General features: G+C 39.6%; 1 long non-coding RNA gene across 1 annotated transcript; it reads left to right on the top strand.

Moving 5' to 3' along the window:
• The first annotated feature begins 22419 nt into the window (after positions 1-22419).
• Positions 22420-22986, top strand: LOC116731601 (uncharacterized). The gene is made up of 2 exons (XR_004341602.1): positions 22420-22533; positions 22642-22986. It is a non-coding gene; the product is annotated as an uncharacterized LOC116731601 (long non-coding RNA).
• Positions 22987-23337: the final 351 nt, after the last annotated feature.

Genomic DNA, 23337 nt, shown 5'->3' with positions numbered 1-23337 from the left:
AGTCCCTCCCTCCAGGATGTTGCCATGTTGTATTTTTTGTTGTTGTTGTGGCCTAAAATTACTGACTTTATGACACAATTTTTCAAAAAGATGGGGTCAAAGTTGCATTTTTTTCCGGTTTTATTGAGCAGTCGAGCTCAGTTTATTATTAAAATCAATAATAATAATAATATTAATAATAACAATAAAAACATTTTATCTAAAGGAGCTCCAACAGATTTTATTGAGTGACCGACTTTGATAAGAACCAATAATTCCTCAATGTCTGATCTTGAGTAGTTTCATACAAAAGCCAACAACAAAATTAAGGCTGAAATATCCTAAAATGTATAACAATAGGGCTGCAGTAACATATGGAACCATTAAAGAAACCATTTTAAAAAGGCAAGTGCAAAGAGAAAGATCAGCAGGTGGTTTGGTGGAGCCACGGTTCTCAAGAGAAATGCCTCCCCACCTCAAAACCCCGCCCACTTTACACCTACCCATAAATTCAGCTCTGTGACTGCCTACACTGGTAGTACAGAGGTATTGATATTTTTATTATATCATGATAATGATATAAAACACAGCACCCTGTGTAGAACACCCAGGGCTTAAATGTCAAAGGTCTACAGACTGACAAGAACAGAAATAAACAGTTAGCCTTCCTTTGTTTTGGGTTTTAAATAACAGAGAGCAGCATCTCCAAAAGGTCACTTGCCCTAAAGCAATTAGTGGATGAAATGAGTGTTGCAGCTGTGGGAGCTTACAGCAGAGGGATGGAGGAGGGGCTGATTACTTTGTCTAACACCGTGGGGATGATGTCTCTCTCTGCAGACTGTATCCTCTCCTTTCTGCAGTGAGAGAAACCGCGGTGCTTTTTTTTGTCCGTAACAGGTTGATTCAAACTATGAATATTGTGGGCCTGCTGATTGTTTGGAGGATCTGACTGTAGGTTCTCTGTCCTGGTTCAAAAGCATCGGTGTTACCAGTCACTCTATTTGAGTCTGACATTTACATTCCAAGTTTAGCTTATGTTTTTGCTTCTGTACCCATTAATTATAAAATCTATTGATATTGTGTTTTTTACCTGAAACTTGAATGTGCAATAATGTCAACGTCAATGCCAGTTTATCTAGAAATCACTTTCTAGACAACAAAAGTCCCACTGAAACATCTTACAAGTACAATGGAGAAAAAGGAAATCAGTGAAACTGAAGTAGTGGATAAATAAATTCAATAAATCTGATTTATAACTAGAATGAACACAGTTTGGAGAAGGCTACTCTAGATGTTACAGCTTTTGAGGTTGTGGTTGAAAATGTTGCAACCAGTTATTACTTAATTTGAGGTAAAAAAAAAAAAAAATGTTTTCAGTTTTTTAGGTTTAATGCCTTTAAAAGTGTAAAAGCCTCTGGTTATGTATCCGTAGTGCAGCCTGTTGTTTGTTCTGTCTATCTGCTTGAGTCTCCGCTGCAACGCACTTCATCAGCGTTCGCTCTAAACCAGCCACATATACTAGGCAGCTGCTCCGGGAGGGTGAAAAATGAAAGAAAAGATTGCTAAAATACAGTCAATTTAAGAATGTCTATTGGTCACCCGAAAAATTCAATGAAAAACTCTGTCATTTTCATCAGTCCAATCCCCCTGGATGATCCAGGCAGAAAGTGGGCACTTAGGTAAGATACTTGCTGTTTCCAAACATTCAGCCTCCAGTTCAGACAGGAAGTACAGGGACAAGTTAGATATATTAATATCTTTCCCCTTCAATGAATAAATGCTGGGAAAATAGAGGCTAACACAGTTTGTAGCTAAGCTAACCGGATAATCACAAACCAGAGTCTACCTACTTCTACCTCTTATTGAGAAAACCTGGGTTACAAACCTTGTCTTCTGTCAAACATTTTTTTTCGCTCACCTTGTTTCAAAACCTGGTTTTGTTATTTTTCTAGGCAGCATGGTATCACTAGCTGTGTTTACATTACAATTGGATATCGGCAAATCTTTGCCGATATTCTGGAAATGATGACAAAAAACACAATTTTGCCACTGAGGTGTTTCCGTTAAGGTGGAGCGTTTTTGGTGGAATTATAATTTAACTCATGTTGTGTGGAACTGCTAGCACACAGCTGTAGGCCCACACTTCCTCCTCATGCAGCCTGATCCCTCTATCCTACTTTTATTTACTGATTAATGGCATTACCTATTCCTCTGGCCTCTGATGTGTCGGTGGAACATTTAGGTTTATTTGTGTTGCGCAGGTCATAGGAGCCATAAATCATCTGTCCTCCTGCAGTCACCAACTGAGACGAATAGAAATGAAGAATGAAGGGAGCTCTGCAGGACCTTGCCCATGTAAATGTCCTTGTCTGCATGTGGAAGTCAGAATATCACACACACCATCCTTGGTCGGGTTATTCCTGTGAGGTCAGCCTTGACAAAAACCTGCAGTTTGATGGTGTCCTTTTTCTTGTTTAGGAAACCTTGACTGGGACTGTTGAAAATGTCCTCAGAACCTTGGCTTTGAGGCTGGTACGCTTCACAAGCTGTACTACAGAGACCAGTCACACACTCTTGCTATAGTAAAAGCCCTTCAGATTAATTTGTATAATTCTAAAAGGTGGTTTGTAATCAGAGCTCAACATGATGAAATACGGAACAGTATTAGTACTTTTGCATGACACTGTCTTTCTCAAGTGGAGTTTCACATTTCTCCTGATGTGAGATTCAGACGTCTTCAGAACATATTCAGGACCACAGCACCTAACTGTTTAGAGCATCATAAAACTGGCTGGGTGGTAAATTGCCTATCAGATTTTCTGTTTTCCTGACATCATCCTTTCTGTGCTGCTGATGTGGGACACAGTTGCTCCCAGCTTAGCCTCTGATTTGCTCCTTGTGCCTATCTTTAACCAGTCATTGTTCCTCATGAGTCATCTAATTACCCAAACCAAATTTACCCAGAAGCAGGAGTGAAACTCTAGCTCAGGTTGCAGTCACAGACACCCAGAGATAGTTTGGAAGGTTTAGTAGTAAATGTGTACAGTGAGAAGATTCTTCCAGGTTAATGGTTGTGTTCCTGGATGGCCATCTGGTGATTGAGGTTGAGGTTTTATAATGAAGTGAAAAAAAGTTTGTTACTGGCAGAGGAGAAGACAGTGAAGGGGTGAGTATAATCATAGTAGCTGAAGATGGGGGCGGGGGAGGCGGGCGGTTAGTTTTATTGGTGTCCTGTTTCCTGCTTGTAGTTGCAGAGCTGTGAAACATTCAGCGCTCCAACATTCAGAGCGGTGAATGTGGGAGGGTGGATAGGCAGGTGAGGGAGCCTTGGGAAATCCAGGTAGATGGTTCCACAGGACTGAGGGGATTCATGGATGTAAACCTGAGAATTCTCCAAACAGACGCTGGGAGTGAAGAAGCAGGTGAATGGAGTCCAGCAGCAGAACATCAACAAAGGAAAGAAACATTCTGTAGAAGAGAGAGAGTGAAGCTGAATGTCAGAACCTGAGGAGTTCTGCCATGCCAAATTTGCAAAAACCTTTGTCTATATCCTGCAAATGTTGAAAAAACACAATCCTGTAATTGCAAAATTTCTATCAAATAAGAAATGCAATTAAAATGACATTTAAAGAAGTTTGTTCATGCAATAAGTCATTAAAAATCATGGAGGCAACAGATATAAACATGAGATTTGGTTCAGCCATGTCAGTAGTGCTCATGAACCATCTGAGGAAACGCGTCTCATTGAGGTGTTGGAATGGAAAGCCTCTTATACTTGGGAGCCGCTACGTTTTCAACGTTTTAAGGAAATTGTAGTTGGTGTTTTTACAGAAAGTTCTGGATTCAACATTTTCAAATGACAAACTTAGGTTCTGACAAACTTTGCAGTGCAATGAGTGGTCTAGTGGAGCCAGCTGCACGTTGTCTAAGGATATCAGTGCCTACAAATAAACTCGTTGCTGTTGGTTACATATTGTGTGATGCAAAAGTAAGTGTTTCCGTTGCAGTTTTCCAATTTCGATACGACTGACAGACCAACTTATCTTAGCGTAAAATCTTTTTAATTGATGAACGTTAGTTTCAATTGTTCTGTTTCCATTAAGCAAATTTATTTTCCTAATTCCAATTTACACAATTTTATGGTCAATGCAAACAAAGCGATTGGAGCCTGACTACCACCCAGTCGGGCATCTGCCTCTTCTTTTACTTGTATTTTTACGGCGGTTGGCAAACAACTTGAGGTGGATTACTCCCACCTCCTAGATTGAAGTATGGAGCAGGTGACGTAATACTACTATTTTCTTTGCAAAATAAACGTTCTTCTTAAGAAACTAAAAATTCAGGTAAAAACAACACCCCAGATCTTTGAAGCAATTCCCTTACCTCTAACTTACTTTTACTCATATTTAAATTTGTAATTAATATCTCTCTTTCATGTACCTGTTTATTAAATTCCAAGAAAATATGTTCTGTGGTTTCCATTTGCCCTCAATGAACACAGCAACTAGTAGCATGTTGGTTCATTATTTTAAGAGTGCTGTGTTACCTAATCTCATACTGGACATAATATCTTCTTTTTAAATTGAAATACATTTACTAAATTTCGCAACTTTCTTTTTGGTACTATAATAAAATCTAGCATGATCTCCTCTTTTCTTTCTGCTCCTCCTGAAGCTCCTCCCGATTGACCCCAACGACCTCCAACTGGAGGACACACCTGCTGGCCACACCCTGTAATGAGACCCAGATATTAGAAACTCATCAGTGGATTTAGTCGTTAATTTTAGTCAAACAAAAATAAAAGTTTTAATTAATCAGAAAATGAAATGGGAGAAAGAAACAAGAGGCCTTGGTTTTATAAGATCTAAAAGAAAACAGGAGAAATGAGAAGTAAAGGGAGGACGAGGAGAGAAGAGAGGATTATTTCTCGTATCAGAAGGTACTCTGAGTTGAATAGCATTGTTTTTATTTCAGGGAAACATCTCAGTATTACTAATGAGTGTGACGATTCTGAAGTTGATGAGAGAATAGAACAAATTACAGCAGCAAATTACGTTATTCTGTCAAAATTATGAGGAAGAAAGAAAACAATTAATTCAAAACTTAAATAGAATCAAAGCGAAACTGAATTTAATTGATTTATTTAGACATAACTCGAACGGTAAAATTGATCGGCTATTTCTTTATCTTAAATTAACGCATGTATGTAACAGAATGGAATTCTTGAGTGACATCCTGGTCCACACTCCATACTAGAGTGGCGGTAATGCACCAGTTTCATTGTTTGCCTACCGCCAACCAACATCAAAGAAGAAGAAGCCCGAGGATGCACCTTGACACATGCTTCAATGAATCAACCTATGAAAGACTAAAGAAAAAGACTAACTTTAAGACCACTTTGGCACATTTACCTAAACTAAGAGATCTCACCATTTACCTCCAACTAGTAGATCTTCAGCTCAAGTGCAGAGTGATGTAAGAAGCAGTTATTTGTGTTTGCCTCGTGGGGGAGGTCTGATATTACTAAACTCCCTTTAGCCACCACAGGAAGAAAAGCTTCATTTTCTCCTCTCCTCTCCTGTAGTCCATTCCTCATCATGCATCCATGATGGGTTTCAACAGTAATCCGTCTCCTTATAAGAATTGCTCACGCATTTCCTCCTTAAACCCATCAGCAGCAGTCTGCTGACCGATCCTGGAGGAGCCCATGTGAGGCTGCTCTTACAGGAGCCCTGGATGGGTTGTGTAATTGTCTGTTATATAACTAAGTGAATGAGGCAGAGATATGTTTAAGATGGATGGGTGGTACAGAGGAACACTGTGGGGGGGCTAGGAGGGTTCTGTCTAACAGACTAGTTAGAACAGGGAGGTGAAGGTTAGGTAGGTTTTAGTTTGTGTTTTATGGTGTGAGAGGTAGAGAGACAATCACTGTAAATAATATGAAGAAGTGATGCGCAGCAGAGGAATAAGATGTGGAGGCACGGTGTGACAGCATGACTCATCACAGCTGATGGAGGCGTGGCCTGTGTGTGAAGAGCCTGTTTATGAAAAGCTAAACTAGAAGGAATAATGGACTTATTGTCTCCATTAAATTACTTCTGGCAAGTAATTATTTTAAACTGAATAATAACAAAATTCCACATGTAGCTATTTGGAAACATTTCAACCAAAACATCATAGGATCCTTACCAAGTGTAAACAGTCTAAATCACAAAGACATAACTAACCCTAACACATTGGGACCCCCTCTCTCTCTCTCTGTATATATACAGACTTTCATAGATATGTTTTGCTGGTGTCTATCTCCAGCTAACGTTCTGGGCGAGAGGTGGGGTCACCCTGGACAGGTCGCCAGTCTGTCGCAGGGCAACACAGAGACAGACAGGACACACAACCATTCACACACACTGACACATAGGGAGAATTTGGAGAGACCAATTAACCTAACAGTGAGGCAGATGCTTGTAGACCCAGGTTGAAATGAGATGAAGATGATTTAATGGTGAAGTAACACAAGTCCAAAATCCAGCAATCCCAAATACCAGGCAGCACAGCTGAGAGGGAGGCTAAGGCTCATCACTGGTAGCAATTGGCTAAACGAAGGACCAGCAAGACAGACTGGTACCAAACATTCAACAAGGACCCGACAGAGACGCAGAGACACAGGTGACATTAAATACACAGGAGGTAATCAGGGAACGAGACACACCTGGGAACAATCAAGGGGAAGACAGGACAACACAAAGACTCAGAAGACACAGAAACTCAAAATAAACATACAGAAAAAAAACAGATCACAACAGACAGTCATGTTTTTGGACTGGAAGCCGGAGTACCTGGAGAGAACCCACACATGCACAGGGAGAACATGCTAATTCCATGCAGAAAGACCCCGGGCTGAGTTCTTTCGTAGATATGTTTGGGTTGGCTATGAACCACTATTAATAAGTGCCAAATGTAATTATTAATAAAGTTTAACAAGTCGTGGTGCCACATATTTATCAGGAAATAATATCTAAACAGCTCTCAGTCTCTGTCAGTTATAGTTTTATGAATACCTGCCTGCTGAGGTGTGTTATTAAATAACTGAAGGAGTGAGTTTGTCCCTAGATGTTCCCAAACAGAAACCCTTGCACGTCCACAGAATAAACAGACAACTATTCTGCAGAATATAATAATTTATGAACAAAAACCTTCCATTAGGAGCTTATATGTATAAAAATGGGGAAATGTTCTGCAATGAGCTCCGATCGTTCTGTTGATGACACACGTACATTTCTCATGATATCAGTGTTTCCATTACAAATGTGCACAAAACTTTGTTGATATTCCACTCATGTCGAAAAAACATAATTTTGCAATTGCGGTGCTTCCATTGAATAAGTACTGCAATTTAAAAAAATCATGTGAATAAGTTTGTTCATTTATTCATAAGTCATTTACAAAACATGCTGTATCATCATCATCATCATCCTCCTACCACTTCCTGTTGTCTTCTTTGTCTTTTCCACCAGCAGCAACATCCGGCATGTGATCATGTGACCCGCGTGATGCTAGAAAAGTGTTTTCATTGCACTTTTGCAAAATGCGCTAACTTCGACACGGCCGAAAAACCATTTCATCCCAACGCAAAAAAAAACTTTGAATGAAAAATAAGAGTTTATTTACAAATTGCGAATTTATTTTTGTTATTTCATTTTGCGCAACTTCATGGTGAATGGAAACACAGCTAGTGACACCTCAAAAGTGACTTCTGTAGTGACCATGTGATTGTAATGAACCCGGGTACCTGGCAGACATCCCACCAGACTCCCAACAGCTGTTGTTAAGGTCAACTGACAGTAAAATAAGTTAAACTGGTGAAAGTTATTTTTTTCCCTTCTCCATTTTGGTTTGATCTTTTCCTAGCAGGCGCCATCGCTTACATGTGGTGTTGTGTGAACTAGGTCCTGAGTCACAGTTGCCTCAGGGATGTTTCATAATTGATCATTCATAGTCATTTTTTTTCCTAAAATCTTCTGTGACTGTAATAAACATTGAGCAGCAGGAGGTCTTTGAAGAGAACTGGTTTGCTTACTGGTACAAAATGGAAGTGTGCTGGAGCAAACTGGAAGATTCATGGAGTGATTTTTGTAATTTAAGTTTTAGTATTTGTATTGTAATTTATGGAACTCCAACGTCTTTATTTCTCTGATGAACATTGAACAGCTCACCGACTGAGTTTTGGCTGATTGTTTAGGAACAGTCTGAGCTGCGATCCTTTAAACCATGCAGTACACATCAGCTGAGGAACAGTCAGGAAAACCATTCTACAAATTTGTACAATAAAATAAAGGTTTCTGACTCTAAAGCAAAATAAAGTATTACCCTAATCAGTTTCACATTAGGCGGTAATTTATTCATAAGCAATATCAATAACGTTATTACAATCGTAACTGTAGTCAAAAAGGTCTTTATTGCTATGAGCATATAAAAAAAAATAGTTTGTATTTGTCAATCTCACACCTACTGTTAGTAAGTGATCAGGTAGAAACGTAAACACAGGCTGCACCAACACACACATTCACATAAAGCCACTGTTACTGTTTGGTTCTTCCTGCTGAGACGGTCTGCACAACCCCCCACAGCCCCCCACAGCCCCCACAACCCCCCACACCCCACAGCCCACAGCCCCCCACAGCCTCCCCCCACCCAGGAGCAGAGGCCATTAACGTCAGCTAAACCTTTCCTTTCTCTGCTGTCGGTGTTCCTCTGTAGTCAAACCTTTTCCTCTCTGCTCCAGTTATCTCAAATGGCAAAACATTAACCACTGACCCTTTCAAGTCACAGAGAAATTGCTCAGCTCTATTTATGTTTCTGCAGAACAGCAGTCACCCAGTAGATGGACACCACCAAGAAAGAGAAATGTCACGCTGCAGAAATGCATCAACACAACAACAAACGAGTCAGCGCTTGTAATTGGTAAGGAGCACAATTCCAACTGAAGTTATCCACAACTTGACCAGCATGCACAACTAAATATGTTTAAAGAACCAGGATCATGTGAAACTGCCTTTTTTGAGCAGTACGTCATGTTATGATGTTATTCCTTCATCAAAAACTCATGTTTGTGGCTCCATCACAGAGACACAGAACTAGATGTCAGAACACACATGTAGAGAATTACCAGTACGCTCAGGTCAGTTAATACCACACAGTCAAGATAGCCATTGACAGGATGTCAAGGGTCACCTTATTGTGACTCGACACGACAATGCAGCGTCAGGCCGTAAGGACAGGCAGACTTTTAAGACCATTTCTTCCTCCCCTCGGGGCGCTCTGTCTCCTTCCATCCCTGCTTGTTTCTGTGGTCAGACATAATTGGTTCTTATCCACAGTAAATAAATCCCTTGAATCTGCTGTGCTGAGAGAGGCTGGATTGTTGCAGCGCTTGTTGTAATTAGACCCAGGGCACAACTTTGCAAAGAGAAACGCTCAATGCAAACCCATACGGCAATCCTTGTTGCTGACTTCTACAGTTCTAGTAGAGATCAAAAAGTCTCAACCATCGTTTCCCAAAGCCGCCGTCACACTGTTCCCTATGTTTGCTATAACGAAGCAGATTATGTGCCCCAGTTTTGCTTTGTGTTCTGGGATGAAAGGCTGACATGGTACGACTGAAGAGGATGTGCTGCTTTCATCTAAGTGTTGTTTTCATGGGTTTGATGATCAACTGAGCATCGCTTTGCCCCAGGTGGTCAGATTACATTTGAAAGAGTTAAATCAGGAAACTGGACTGCTCTCTCAAAGATTCAGCAGAGTGAGGTGAGTCAGTTTCATTAGTGCAGAGTAAAGCATGATATTAAGAGATGTAATTGTGCATAGGAAATTATTATTAACAAAAAAAACTAAGTCTTCTCTTTAGACAACTGTCAGCTCCAACTGTGTTAAAGTTATAACTGGTTATGGTGAGAGATTACCGGGTTCCTTTTCTATGTCGAACAGTGAACTGGGGGTTTTTAGCTAAGGTGGAGCGTCTGCTCTCTGATCCAGATGGTTTTATAGGGGTAGCTATGAGGATTTTCAGAAAACTTATGGAGGTAAATCTCCCCTACAGAGCTCGTCTTACTGACAAACAGCTATGTTTGAGCTTGGCTTTGTTAAGCATAGTGTGAGCTCCCCTGTCTCGTCAAGGAAACCCTCAGGGAGGGAACATCTCACAGTGTTGCTGAAACAAACTCTGTGGACTGCTGCTCTGCACTGATGATCTGCTGAGAGAAGGAAAGTTAACTTAATATGCACAAAAAAAAACACCAAGCTTTATGAACTTACTGTACATGTAAAATAAAGATGTTTGTATTTGACACAAGCTGCCATGCACAAGGAGAGGACAAAAAGATGAAAAGGAAGCAGAAGAACCACTTTACAGTTTGTGATTAAGACCTTGACAGCTAAAAGAAAAGCTTGGTAATCACCTGGAATAGAATAGAATATTATTTATTGTCCCACAGTGGAGAAATTCAACACTATGTCAACAGCAGACAGATTTAGTCAAACTAAAACATGTGCCTCTGGGCGGTATTTTGAATGCATGCACTAGCAGCTCTTTCACCCTCAACATACTGGGACTTTTCAACATGTTTTCTGAGTGTGACATTAGTCTGCATTTCACCATCATATAGAGTCACTATGTGTTCTCCATACGGAGCCGCATCATCTAATGCACATGCTCAATGCAAGTTTCATGGGGTGTGTATCCTCGAGCTAGTGTTTAAATTCACACAAACACACAAATATATACACATGTATATATGCATATAGGATATACTGGAAGGACACACCTCATCGCCTTGGTCCTGGTTTTATTCAGAATTCTGCAGAAGGAACCTTCAAATTGTAGATTCTCCAGGGTTGCCGTTGACAAACCGACACTCGTTGCCGTTCCTCTGAGGAGGAGACAGACAACCTTTACAAATTCAGTCCAGAGCTGAAACAACACAGCTTCACCAGCACTGGGCAGTGGCTGCCTGATGCCTGTGTGGAGCAGAGCTAAGAGGATGCCCCATGCTACAAGCTAACATGTGCTAGCTGCACACACATCCACAGCTGCTGCTAACAACTGGCTTAGTTTCCAGGGCTGGAGAACGACAGAGCTGAGAAGAAGATGGTGGGTATAACCTTTCTCCCCATCAGCCTCTAATAGGGGGAAACCCACTCCCTAATAAGCAGCAAAGCATACCTCGTTTATCAGGATTCTTCTGATGAAGGATGACTCCAGTAAGAGGTTGTGTCTAGGTAGAGATAAATGAGCTTAGGATTGACAATTTAACTATTGTTTTTATGTGTGTTTTAAGGTGTTTTAAGTGAGCAGACTGCACTTGAAGCTTGTAATGATTCAGGCTGTTCAAACATCCTAACTATCAGTGGTTTAATCGCTGATAGTCTGTTTAATGGGAGCCTGTCTGCTTTTATGCGCGTTTTCCTTCGCTTTCTCGCCACTAAACTATATTAAATAGTCCTAAAAACAAGTCCTATAATGACCTGTTTTCTTAAAAGCTAAACGTTAGCTCCAGGATTCCCAAACATAGCTTTTCCTGCTGGTGCACCTAGACAATCCAAAATGTTATTTACGGTGTTTTGGACTTAAAAGACACAGCAACACTTGTTTCCTTATGTTTGTTAGAATAGAATAGAATAGAATAGAATAGAATAGAATAGAATAGAATAGAATAGAATAGAATATACTTTATTGATCCCCCAGGGAAAATTGCTTATATGCTGACAGCTCCTCCATCCAAACTGTTAAATATTGGTAAATACAATTATAACCATAAACAATATAAAATTTACATATAAAAAATAAGCTGTTTCAGCTGCCATCCCTAAAAGCTACTTATCTCTTTGATTTAGTTTTAATAAAATATCACTGAGTGATTCACGCTTACAGCACAGACCATAAATGAGTGTGAAAGTAGATCACAAGAAGGAATATCTTTGTTTTCTCTGTTGCACAAGAGCAGCAGCCCAAGGCCCAGATTGTGCTCCTTCACCGCCAATGACCATGTTACATAAGTAGAAAGAGCCTAGCATGTAGCACTGTGTTACATGGATTGCTTTCTTTGGAAAACGGGAGAAGAACTGTATGCATGTGTGTGTGAGTAGGAGGAGGTCTGGGGTGTGTGTGGGGTTAATGCTCACTGCTTTAAATAGGTCTAATCCCAGCCCCATCCTTGTGAATGCATCCGGCCACTTTCCTGCCACTGGGTCTGAAACACAGCTCTGCTCGGCAGCCGAGCCGCCCCGGCTCACCGCCCGGAGTGTGTGTGTGTGTGTGTGTTGGTGGACGGCCGGTTCTGGATGTGTGTCCGTCTTCTGGACGTGCTCGACTGCACTAAAGCGGAAGGTGTGAGTGTGAGCCGAATGCTGAGGCAATCTGAGGACAGGAGCTGGGAGTTTAAAAGTGAAGGTAGTGTAACGCACAATGTGTGAGTGTGGGGGTTGGGGGTAAAGAGGGAGGAGAATTTAATGACCGTGGGTTGTGATAAATCTGTAAAATAAAGAAACTGCAGTCAGGATCATGTCCCTGGGCTCAGTGAATGCTGCTCTTGGAAGAAAAAAAAAAAAATGTTGATAAAAAGTCAAGGTTATTACACAGCCATCTGCTGTTTGTGTGCAAGTCACTTCATATTGCATTGTTTAATCTTCTGCTCTGCAGTAATATTTTCTGCACCACCACCTGTCCAACTCACTGATCAGAAGCCAATGGTTACAGACCAAGCAAACCAAACCTCCACCTCCATTCATCTCTACGCTTGTCGTTCTTTGTGTCCTTCAGAGGTTCCCATATTGTCTTCTCATCATTAGATGATCTTCTGCGTCCTTCCACCTTGAACTCATGATGTATGCTGTTTTTGGTTCTGTGCTTCCATCTGACTGAAACGTTTTTCTCCAGACTTTTGATGCCGGTGTGTAGCTGACTGTGGATGCTGCTTTCGCCAGCAGGATTGTGTTGTTGTTTTTTGATTTTTAGTTTTTATTACTATCTAGACCCATTACAACCACAAACTTCTAAATGTTTTAGTTAAAATTCAGATAAGTGAATATGAAGTAGAAGGAAAATGATATATGTTTTTCACATATTTTTGCAAATGAAAATCTGTGCCATGCCCAGATTACCATTAAATACCGATGGTATTTGATGGCTTCTAACCTGAAAATAATATGAAATGCCAACACAGTTGCAGAACAAGTAGCCAGATCAACGCAAGCCATCGATGCGTTGTGCTGTTGTGGAAGGCTGCAGACAGTATTCAGTCATTTTGGCCGTTTCAAAAAGCAATGAAACATCTGTGTGCGTTTGGATGGGAGTACTCATCTTCACTTTCTAGAGTTGGACAAATTATTACATTGTTGTTCTGTTGGCAATATCAGTAAAATTTGTAAAACGTGAACAGAACTGCATTGAACCTCCTTTACTTTGTTACATCTAAATAGTGAAACCACTTTACTAAACAGTCTGTGTTTAATTGAATCTGCTGTTCTGTCCCTGGTTTGTCACAGAACATTAGTTTGTTTTCACACCTGATCGTCTGGTACACTCCATTGGATTGGGAATCAAATTTGTAACATTTGTTTCATTTTCAGCTGCTGTGGTTCTCTTTCATCTCTTTCATCTCCAGTGTAACAAATGAGCCAAACCCTTTGGGCGACTTGTTCACCTCCACCACATGGGGCGCTGCACCAAGAACCACCGAAGGAAATTACACGAAAACCTCTGAAGAAGACAGAAGAGGAGTTTTCCACTGACCATGGATTGCACAGTTTGACCAATTGCACAGTTTGACATTTGGAAAATAAATTCACTTAATGGAAACATGGCAATTTTGAAAAAAGAAACAACAACTCTATTTTTGTTTAGGCACTAGGAGGAAGGTTTTTATTATTTTTTGGCCGTATTGAAATTGGTTTACTTCACAAAACTGGAATGGAAACACTTTTTTTGCAACACACGAGTCACATGATCAAAAACCAGATATTACTACTGGTGAAAATGATGAAGAAGACAACAGGAAGTAGTTGGAGGATGGTGGCGCAGCTTGTTTAATAATGACTATTTGGGTGAACATACTTATTTACATATGATTTTAATTGCATTTCTTCTACAATGGAAACACCTCCATTGCTAAGTTGTGTTTTTCCAACATTAGTGGAGTATAGACAAAGTTTTGTGCTCATTTGTAATGGGAATGCAGCTACCAGCACCAACTTTCTTCTTCATGGAATGTCAACAAAAATGGAGTGGAGTCAGATTTTAGCAGTTGGATGATTTCTCTCTTGTTTTTGGCTGTTTCTCCCTCTAGATATACAGGTTTGTTTTGGTTGTATTTACCAGGAATGCCCTGTGCTATAGTACGCTTTCTGCTTTTGGAGCGGTCTTATGTGTGTCATGGTTCTAGGGTGTTTAGCATGTCTGTTTTTTTTCTCTCATAAACAGCAGCTCAACCTGTGCAGGGCAGAGCATAGCAGGCTACACCTGGCAGCAGAGTACAAGTCTGTACGATATAAAGAGATTCCTGACAGGCAGTCAGTACCTGGAAATACTCAGACGAAGAACCATTAGGTGACATAAGGGAACACAAGACAACACAATATGCTTTACAGGACATCAAACAATAAGCAGAACGAAAACAAGGCACAAACATAAAATTATTGCATCAAAGAAAAACATGTTAAAATACAGCTAAATGTTTCAAATGGCTCATTGGTCAAATTCTTTGATCATCCCTGAAATAAAGGCTGTAGTCAAGGAAAAGAAAGTCTTTAGATCAGGAAACAGGGAGCAGAAAGAACTACAGGGGGAAATTATTGAAAAAAAAAAACATTTACAGGAAGAAGATGGAGGACCAGCAGCAACAGAACAACATCAATGGAGCTTCAGGCCACAAACCAAACCGCCAGGCTGCTGAAAACTCAGGGTGGATGTCCTGAACCCACCCCTCCCCCAGCTCCACACTTTCATAGCTGAATAATTACCCTGACAAAGTTTTTAAGTCAACACATTGTGACACGACTTAAATCAGGAAAACAGATCTATTAGTAACAATATCAGTAATATCTGATTCTTATCTCACTCCACCCTCTTAGCCCAATCTTCCAATCATGCTGAAAGAAATCTTTTGTTTTTTATCTTTCAGATCCATTAAAGAAGCAGACTTTGTTCTGTGCTCTGTTTTTCTCTCTGCCCCCCCCTTCACCTGACAGGCAGATGGTGAATGATTCAGGGACCAGTTGCACGTTACATGCTGGATGAGACATGCTGGATGTTTAGGTGTTCAGACAATGTGCTTATTAGAATTTTTGTGTGTGACCTTGGGAGACATTTGGTAATCACTCTGATATTCAGGCCCTTTGTGAGGGAATATAACAGAGGTTGGTGCCAGGGTTATAATAGTTTTGAGGTTTTACTAATGTAGTTTAGTTTTATTTCGTTGTGATGTTTTGTCTAATTCAGTAATTCAGTGGTTTGCTAGTTTGTATTAGTTAATATTTGTTAAATACATTTAGTTGGTTTTAGAACTTTTAAGACTTTAAAACAGTAGTAGTTTTAGTTTTGTCATATGTTGGTTCATTTTTGGGTGCAGAATTTCAAAATCTCAAAGTATTGTATTGTGATTATATATACATCAATTGGGTTATGAATTTTATTATTGTTGAACAACTTACTGGTGTTACATACCAACTGTAATATCGCCATTTTGCAGACCAGCTTCTGCGCCACCAGGAGGAGAATGGAGTAACATGATTTGCTTGCATTAAACTGCTGGAGTGTAAAAAAATGACATCAATTTCACATCAGTTTGGTAATAAATAGATTCATGAACACGAAAACAAAGGCTATTATATCAGTAATTTCAGTATGTTTTAGTTAATTTTATAAACACGCAATATAGTTCTGTTTTCTCGATTTCAGTTTTCATTATTTAATTGGTTTTATTTCATTATAATAACCTTTTTGCAGGGGGAATAGACTGACTGTTTTGTGGAGGACATGCATGGCCAAGCATGACTTGACAGTTTAGTCCCAAAACTGTTTACTTGAAATCAAAACAGAAACTGATTATCTATTTTTTCTTGTTTGGCCTCATCATGAAAACATTATCTGATCCTTTTCTTACACTTTCAATTCACTTAAAAAAACAAAAAAGCAAGTTATACACACACACACCCCACACACACAGATATACTGTATATATACGTATATATAAACCTAATTTTTTTCAGACTCTTGGATCAAAATATGCCCAACTGGCCTTCAGTTTGATGGTTTGTACCAACTAAATGCAGCATCTCACCTCTGCTAAAGCACAGTGTTGGGGGAAGCAGTTTAACTGGTGGCAGTCCATGTTCACATCCAATCCGGTTAATCTAATAGCAGCATAAAGTAAAGCTGAGGGATTTTCAGAGCTGCTGTGTTCAACATGGAACAGCAATAAAGCTGAGAAATCAGGTCACAGTCAGTGGCTCTCCTCTTGCTGTTCAGCTACCCAATGCGATGTACTTCAACAGAAATATGACTTTGCCCCTAGTGCATCTGTTAAGACATTTAACTGAAAATATGTTCTTACAGAGTTCTGAAAATACAAATCTGGATCTGTCTGGCATGAAGGAGATCATCCTGTGGTTCTGATGAGGTTCTGGAAGCTCAGGTTCCTCTGACAGCTGCCTTCAGGTCATCTGCCTTGATGGGTCTGATGTCTCTCATCTTCTTCTTGGCAACAACCAATACATGCTCTATGGGGTTACAAGGTCAGGGGAGTCTGCTGGTCACTCAGGAACAGGAACTCCATGGTCACTGAGCCAGATGTTAGTACCTTTGTCAGTCTGGGTCGGTACCAAGTTCTGCTGGGGTATCAAAACAGCATCGGCATCCAGCTTGTTGACAGAGGAAAGCAGGAAGAGCTCTAGAACTTCCTGGTAGACTGGACTTCAGAAAACCCAGTGGACCAGAACCAGCAGATGACAGGTGGAAAAAGTACAAAAATGTATTTCAGTAAAAGCACATTCACTTTGATAAAGTCTTATTTCCCAGTTCCCAAGTTGAAATGAAATTTTTTTTATGTAATAAAATAGTTTTTATTTTATTTTAGGTTTATAACATTTTACTGTAAGTAAAAGTTAGTTACTTTTTCAAGAGCAGAAGAAAGTTCTGCTCTTGGATTCCACAAAGGAAAATGAGGAGATATGTGTCTCAAACTGTTTTCAGTTAAAGGAGCACCTTCATCAATAAAAATGCAACCCAAAATGAAACATGTTACCATATTACATAATGGATATTTGGAAGGAATATGTAGAATTTTAATGAGACATAAATGTCTGATATCTTCTGTCAGCTGCTGTCTTTATGGTTCTCTACAGCTGGTTTTCCCAGCATCCTTCACTCCATCTAGAAGCTTCTCTGTGGGTTTCCTCTGAACGTGGCACTTCGGTGGAAGAGGAAACGACCTGTCCAACATGGCCGCTGTTCCTCCCATCTAGTAGTTTTAAGTAACTGACTCCAAACTTGTACAACGTATACAATTACAAAGTGGATAATTTACATTCAACTATACAAACCGCATATAATTTATAATACAAATTACAAGTACCAGATAAAACTGATATTTATATTTGTTGTTAAAATGTCTTTGGTAACACTTTATTTGAAGGGGCCGGGGGAATAAAACTGTCATAAACATAACATAAGACCTATTATAAACATGAAGGAGTTTTCATGTTTATGACTGCTGCCATGAAGTGTCATAATGACACTTCTAATGCAAAGTTGACACTTTTAATGGATTTTTAATGTAACTTCTAGTGCAACTGTCTGACTATTATAAGTCACAGTGAGAACAAATGTATATTTAAAATCAAAGTCTTGGTGAAAACGTGTTCATACATTAACTCTTTGGTGCAAACAAAAGTGGTGTGAAATGGAACTAATGCGTATTCCTGTTTGTCTGTGGAGATGAGACTGCACATGAAAACGAGCCATTCAGACGACTTTATTACCCTGCGAAAAAAACTCAGAAATAGTCAAAACAGTTTGGATGTATTTTTCTTTCTTTCCTTCCTTCTTATGGAACGTTTTTATCATATTTTTGTATGGAGTAGGGATGGAAAGCCCAGGTTCGGCCTGTCTTGCCTCTGGCATTTTGCACATAAGTTTGCAGCGTGTTTTAATCCAAAAGAAAAGGTTATAAAACTTAATATGTCTCACAAACAAGAAATCCCTACAAAAACCATAGATTGTAATGTAAAATCTATTGCGAAGTAACAACAAAGAAAAAAATCCCCCCACATCCCTCACAGGGCTCTGTACATTTTTTTCCATTATGCTATGCTATTTGTCATCATTATTTTTTGCCTGAACATAAAATGTCCAGTGAAGTGATATCTCCGAGCATCAGCCACTAAACAGGCTTTGGGAATTTCATTTTGGTTCCACTAACATGACAGAGACATATGTGTGCGCTCCTGTTTCCTTCTGATTTCTACCTTTATTTCTCCTCTCATTTGTCTTCCCTCTCCAGTTCGGCTTCCCAAGGCAGCGTGTAGCCAGGTTCATTGTTTCGTTGCATCAACTATTTCCTTCTTTGCGGCCTCTGGACACATGAGCCCGGCTCCATCTGGCACACACACAGAAACAGAAGCTGACAGCCAATGGAGAGAGAAAACGAGAGGAGAGGGATGGCTTCAGGCTGTGTTTCCAATCTAATCGTCTGTTTGTCTGACAGGATCTCTGTTCTTAAAGGCCTTGACTTCAGATTCAATAAGCAGATCTCTGGCTGGGATCGCTGGTTTTCTCCGTCTCTTCCAGATCTTCCTCTCAGTCTGTTTCATTCTGTGGTCCTGGGTAACAGTGACACATCATGAACAGCTAAAGGTAACGAATGTTCTTCATGGTGATTGAAACATGTACCAGTCTACCTGATGCGTGACCGCCTTGGAGAAAAGTGTTCACTCCCCTTGCAGTTTGTCACATTGCCTCTACAAAACTCAATGCATTTTACTGGAGACAAATTAATGCCTAACTATGAAGAGAAAAATTATTCATGGATTCTTTTATATAAAAAGATTTATTTAAATTTCTTTATCCTTTATTCTGACACTCGATAAATTACTTGATTCTCACATCAAGTAATCTCTCGATTATTCTGATGATTAATCAAGTAATCAAAAAAAAGACCCAGTCCACAGTAGCTACTTAAGATAATAAAAAATAATGAAAGAGAAAATGCTAGTAAAAAACAATTCAGTTACTTTTGTTAACAAGAAACATTTCATCACTTAAAATGCAATAGAACATGTGAAGTATGACAAACCTTTTTTATGAAATTGATATTTCTATTATCTTTTCTTCACATTATTGCTTTTCTTTATCAGCAGGTCCATGTAATGTTAGCTAAAATGTATTTAATTGTACATGTATGACACGCCAAACTCTAGGATCAGATCAGCTTCACATGTAAGTAAAGGGATGAACACAATCTCCCAAAATTAAGAAAATCAGGGCCGATTTATTGGTGGGGCCAATTCATCGGTCCACCCCTAGTTTTCCTTCGTATTAAATTGGGATTTGTCTTTGCCAGTTATTGTAGGAATGTATGAAATATACATGAGCTTGTTTTCTTGCCAGACTCTTAAATATGTCAAGGAAGAAAAAAAAAAAACGGTGATGCAGCAGCAGATGCTGGTGAATGGAAGCTCTGTGGAGATCAGCAGTCTGGGACAAGCCCTCCTTTCTCTTTTGGAGGGGCTTTCTGTGCTTTCCTAAAGGCCTGCAGCCTTCGCAGCGTCTTCCTCATGATCTGGTGGTGGCAGACGTCAGGTCGGCTCGCAGAGGAGCAGGTGGTCTGTAGAGAGAGTTAACCTCTTCTGACTGGCTGAACTCTGGGTTGGCTCCACATGAAAGGCTCTCGGTGCAACCCGACTCCACGAAGTCGGTCCATGCGCTGCGGAGCGCATGTGCTTACAGTCGACAGTGGGAGTCAACATCTGCTGATCTAATCTGACAGAAAGTCCCATGTCTGCATCTGCCGAACATGAATGATGCACAGTACTGGTTTGCTACAGCTGAGAAGTCCCCTTCACCATCGAGTTTCATTCAGAACTCATTTTGTTTCTTCTTTGTACTCCTGGTCCAGTGAAGCCTGAAGACTATCCAGTCACACTCTCAATAGATTGTATTTTCAGTCATTTTCTGGCAAAGAGCAGACAGCTGTTGGTCAAAATGATTGGCTTTAACTTAGAGTGGAACAAGAATAAAGCAGTTTATACCGTATCTTGTTTTCCTGTCTTTCTACCTTACAGAGCAGTTCAGACTTCCTGGCTGCTGACTGTGACAGTACATTGGTCAAACAACAGTCAAGCAAAATTCATTTGTGTTGCCATTTACCCTGTGTCAACAGACTAGAGGTGGGCGGATTGATCCAGAATATTAAGACCTTTTTTCAGAGAGGCAGGCAGTTTTCCTTCACTGGAAATCTCCCGTTTCCCACAAGCTCTCATTGGGTTCAGGAGGAAGGGGCCTATCAGATGGTTTTCAACATTAACTCCTGTACAGGTTAGCCATGCAGATGAGTACTTGGACACGTGTTATGGAGAATTGCATAAAAGCCATTGTCTTTTTGAAAGCTGCAGACTTCCATCTTGGAGAAATATCTTCCAAAAACCAGCAGTAGGTTTAGAAGTTGATTTGATTCTTGTTTATTCATTGTCTTTGGACCAGTAGATTGCATGATTGGTATCTGAGGTGTAGAATTTATTGGCTGAATGTTTTGACTGTTAGGTTTAGCTACTTTGTCAATCTACTAATGAATACATGCCACTACTGCCACAAAAACTTTATTAAGAAAACAGATAAACAAACCAGGCACAAGTCCCTGGTACAATTCCCAGTGCAGATTAGAGCTTCCTTCCCTTTGTCCTTCTACCAGAAGTGGATAAAGTAGCAACAGTCTCTAGGCAACTCAGAAGATGGAAATCTGATAAATGACTGATCAGAGACTCTGGGTTAAGAGACAGTGTTAGCACAGTACTGGTTCATGCTGCAGTCAGACAGCACACCATGTTTCTCTCAGACTTCAATCTTACGAAATATCACATTAAACTATATGTAATATAATGTATTAATACAATACAGAGAAAAAGTCTACAAATGTTTTCTCATGGCACTTTCCAAAACAAAAAGATCCAGCTAAAAGCTAAGAGGATGTCCCACTACGCTTTAAAATATATGTTTTAAAGATATTTAAGAGATAAAGATATATATCTTAAATATATATTTTAAAATATATGCTCAAAATAGAATTTTTTAAAATTCACTTAAAATTCCCTTAACGCTTACTTTAAATTATTAATTTCAGTATGTTTTAGATTACATCTCAGTGTATACTTACGGCTAATAAAGTACGCCTTTTTAGGTGCCTTAATAATCTTTTACTATTTTTGTTAAAATGGCAAAGAATAAAGAGATAACAGTCTTTATAGTGGAACTTGATGTAATGTTTTTAAACAAAGTAAATAAAGTGGTCATACCTCAAAATATCAAACATTGACAGTTTAGTGACAGCGGTTCTACAACAAAAACAATACTTGTCCTTAACATTAATGTAGGTATCTTCAGTTTTACATCGCTCCGAATATAATCTGTTGTTTTCAATTTTTTAACTAAAACACGGAAGCTGTTTTTACCCAATCCATTTTCAGATGTATGACGTAAGATCTATTATTGAACGGCATTAGCTCCAGTTCACACTCCAGACCAGATGGTGGTGGTATTGCACACTTTCAGTTTTTTTAAAAGCGCCACAAAAAGAAGAAAAGCCAAGAACCCAGAGAAGATAACAGACGCTGTTCAAATTCTTTTCATTCTTACTCGCACAATATTTCCTTAAAAGTAGAGAGGGCTTTGATAATAGTTAGTAGTTCTGGTAAATTCAAGCTGGTGACGTTCTAGTCCGAGTTAGACGACAACACAACAGGACAAGAACCGGATGGAAACTAAATGTGGGTCACAAAAGGAGCTCGAAGGAACGAAGGCTGCTAACGTGTTGCTAGCTGGTGGTAAGTTTTCTTCCAAATGCTAATTATCTTCGTTTAATTATAAACAGTGCAGTAAAGATATAAACAATTTTACGTTGGTTTCAGAAATAATTATTTTATCAATTTTATTGTGGGCTGCACAGTGGCGCAGTTGTAGCAAGAAGGTCTTGGGTTCGATTCCCGGCCGGGGTCTTTCTGCATGGAGTTTGCATGTTCTCCCTGTGCATGCGTGGGTTCTCTCCGGGTTCTCCGGCTTCCTCCCACAGTCCAAAAACATGACTATCAGGTTAATTGGTCTCTCTAAATTCTCCCTAGGTGTCAGTGTGTGTGTATGGTTGTGTGTCCTGTCTGTTTCTGTGTTGCCCTGCGACAGACTGGTGACCTGTCCAGGGTGAACCCCGCCTCTCACCTGAGAGATGGGCACCACCAGCCCCCCTCACCACCCTGCAAGGATCAACGTGTTCAGATCATGGATGGAAAGATTTTAAGGTAATTTGTCTCTCTTAAGTCCACACTTAAAATAACTTCATAGTTAATGCCAACATCAACTGATTCCATGATATTGCTGACTATTTTCTCTACTTCTAACATAAACAGGCAAAGAAGTCACCCAGAAATGTTTTTTCACCCCAGGCATCCGGTCCCAATCATCATCAGTTCTGATGAAGCCACATGCATAGCGAGTCCACAACGTCTTAAAATTATAAGTCATACTTTTTTCTTTGCCGTTTTTCTGTACTCTTTAAAACACAAGTACTTTCTCTGTTTAATTGCTCTATTGTTCTTTTTTGTAGGTTTCTGTAAAGTGCAGTGGTGCAGTTAATGGGAATGTTCTGTCATTGATCCTCACTGTTCTTAGGAAGGAGAAATGTCTGTTTGTCTGGAGTAAAACTGGAATACTGTGACATTGTATTAAAACAATACTCTGTCCTTGGTGAAACATTTTTCACGTTTCCTCTAAAGTGTAATTATTGTGCTAATTTTCATAAGCATGTTGTCTGTAAACTTTTAATATATTGACAATTTGTACAATTCTGTTATAGTATATTGGCAATGTACTCTTGAAAAATGTGGGTAAGACTTTATTTGACAGGGTGTGCATAAGACTGACATGATACTGTCATAAACATGACACCTGTTAGGAACATACTTACAGATGTCATTCAGTAATTAATGACACTTTTAATGAGAAGTTGTTTTAAAAGTTGGATGACAGGTGTTATGTCATGTTGATGACAGTGTCATGTTAGTCTTATGCACACCCCATCAAATAAAGTGTTACCAAAATGGTAA

Source organism: Xiphophorus hellerii, chromosome 13 (assembly GCF_003331165.1).
Source record: "Xiphophorus hellerii strain 12219 chromosome 13, Xiphophorus_hellerii-4.1, whole genome shotgun sequence".
NCBI lineage: Eukaryota > Metazoa > Chordata > Actinopteri > Cyprinodontiformes > Poeciliidae > Xiphophorus > Xiphophorus hellerii.
The sequence above is the reverse complement of the archived record's forward strand: the minus strand, read 5'-3'. Positions and strand labels throughout refer to the sequence as shown.